The following is a 1982-nucleotide window of genomic DNA, read 5'->3' on the forward strand; positions in this document are numbered from 1 at the left end:
CTTCCTGGGTCAAGAGCTTCCTCTGTAAAGTTACCAAGCAACCCCAGGATCCTGGAAGCACAGACAAGAGCAGGCTGTGGTGAGACTGGGTGCCTGGCTGTCTCTGGTTTTGCCGCAGGAACTGTCCAGGCACCCAGATGCTTGATGGCAGTTTCTCCTAGGACGCCAATGTTAAAGCCAGAAGGTGGAGCTGACTACATAATTTGTGGGACTCAGTGCAAAATAAAAACGTGAGTCCTCTATTTTAAAAAGGCAAGAAAAAATGTGCCAGTGAAGTACTAAGAGGGGCATTGGTGGTTCAGTGGTAGAATTCTTGCCTTCCATCCTGGAGACCTGGGTTCAATTCCCGGCCAATGCACCTCGTGCGCAGTTGCCACCTGCTTGTCAGTGGAGTTTTGTGTGTTGCTATGTTGCTGAACAGGTGTCAGTGGAGCTTTCAGACTAAGACAGACTAGGAAGAAAGGCCTGATGATCTGCTACTGAAAATCAGCCAATGAAAACCCCTTGGATCACTATGGTCTTATCCCTTTGTGGGTGGGGTTGCCATGAGTCAGGGGCCAACTTGATGGCAGCTAATAACAACAATGACAAATGTATTCAAATAGAAAGACTTTTCCTTTCTTTTACAAATGTCTCTCTCTCTCAACTTGTCATGAAGAAAAATTAAAAAATTTAAATTATTAGCATATACTTTACCATTTATCTTTAGACCATGCAATGCCAGTCCCCCACTCTAGTAATGAGGAGATCCTGCCAGCCTTCTCTTTCATTTCAAAAGCCTCCTGGCATGATGAATGTGATTAATGCCACTGAATTGTACATATAAACAATGTCAAAATGGCAAATGCTTTGTTATATATGTTTTTACTACAATTAAAAAAGAGCCTCCTGGAAAACATGATTCAATTTTTTTGTTGTGTTTTTCTAAGCATGTACGTGGAGAATGGGGGACAGGGTGTTGGGGTGAAATCATATACTGTTACTTGGAGAGTTTGGGGCACTTTAAGACAAGGTTGGAGACCAAATTAAAGGAATAGTTGAATCAAAAAAAGGTTCATCGGAATATGCACTAGGTCTTATTCATGCAATCAAGGAGAAAAGGTATTTGGAGGGAGTTGCTATTGAACAATTCAAATCTGGAAGGTTGATGTGATTCTGCTGTTATTAAAATACAGGGTGTGCTTTTTATAGGTCAACAAATTTACTTCTATGCAAATCATGTATAGCTCTACAAAACTCATTGTTCAGACTATATCAGAAGAAATCCTCCTTCCTTTACCTGTGTCCCAGGGGAAAGGATGGATATTCACAAAGGCTTATGAGCATGAATTAAAGCTCAGGTCTTTTCCCGGAGGACCAGACAGCCTGGAATTAGCCCTGCATTTACGAATAATGCAGAGAGATGCGGGGGGCGGGGGAAGGGCAGCTTGATGGGTGGATCTCTCCCTAGCCACACTCCACCATGCTCTCCTTTACTTAACCCAGACCTGGGTTTGTTTACTAGCAAATTAATTAGCCTTTAAGCTTTAGTGTCCTCATCTGCAACGGAGGATAATAATAATTCTGACTTCATCGAACTGTTGTGACTATTAAAAGAGATAATGCATTTTAAGTGCCTAGCATATAGGAAGCACTTGATAAACGCTAGCTCTTCTTCTTATTAGTGTCTACGCTCTCTGAATTCTTAAGAGGCTTGTCGTTGAGTGACTCATAATTTAGCACCTAATTGCGACTGTCTCATACAGTTTGCTACTGTTTCGAAGATGTTAATCTTACCTTTCTTATGCATCGTAGAACTTGCAAGGAGACACTGTCTTAGGAATTACATCTAAACCTGCTGCTTTACAGAGTACAAAATGTGCCCACAGATACTCTTTTATATATCTTTTGAATCCCCCACTTGCCTAGCCCCCCAGCTGGATATGGACGAGCTCTCTGCAATCTGTGTTCTCTGATTGATGGTTGTTGGGCATGGAACTGTG

General features: G+C 42.0%; 1 non-coding gene across 1 annotated transcript; it reads left to right on the forward strand.

The window, feature by feature from the left end:
- The first annotated feature begins 287 nt into the window (after nt 1–287).
- TRNAG-UCC (transfer RNA glycine (anticodon UCC)) lies at nt 288–358 on the forward strand. Its single transcript has one exon. It is a non-coding gene; the product is annotated as a tRNA-Gly (tRNA).
- The last annotated feature ends 1624 nt before the right edge of the window (nt 359–1982 follow it).

The sequence above is a fragment of the Elephas maximus genome, chromosome 4 (genome assembly GCF_024166365.1).
Source record: "Elephas maximus indicus isolate mEleMax1 chromosome 4, mEleMax1 primary haplotype, whole genome shotgun sequence".
Taxonomy (NCBI): Eukaryota; Metazoa; Chordata; class Mammalia; order Proboscidea; family Elephantidae; genus Elephas; species Elephas maximus.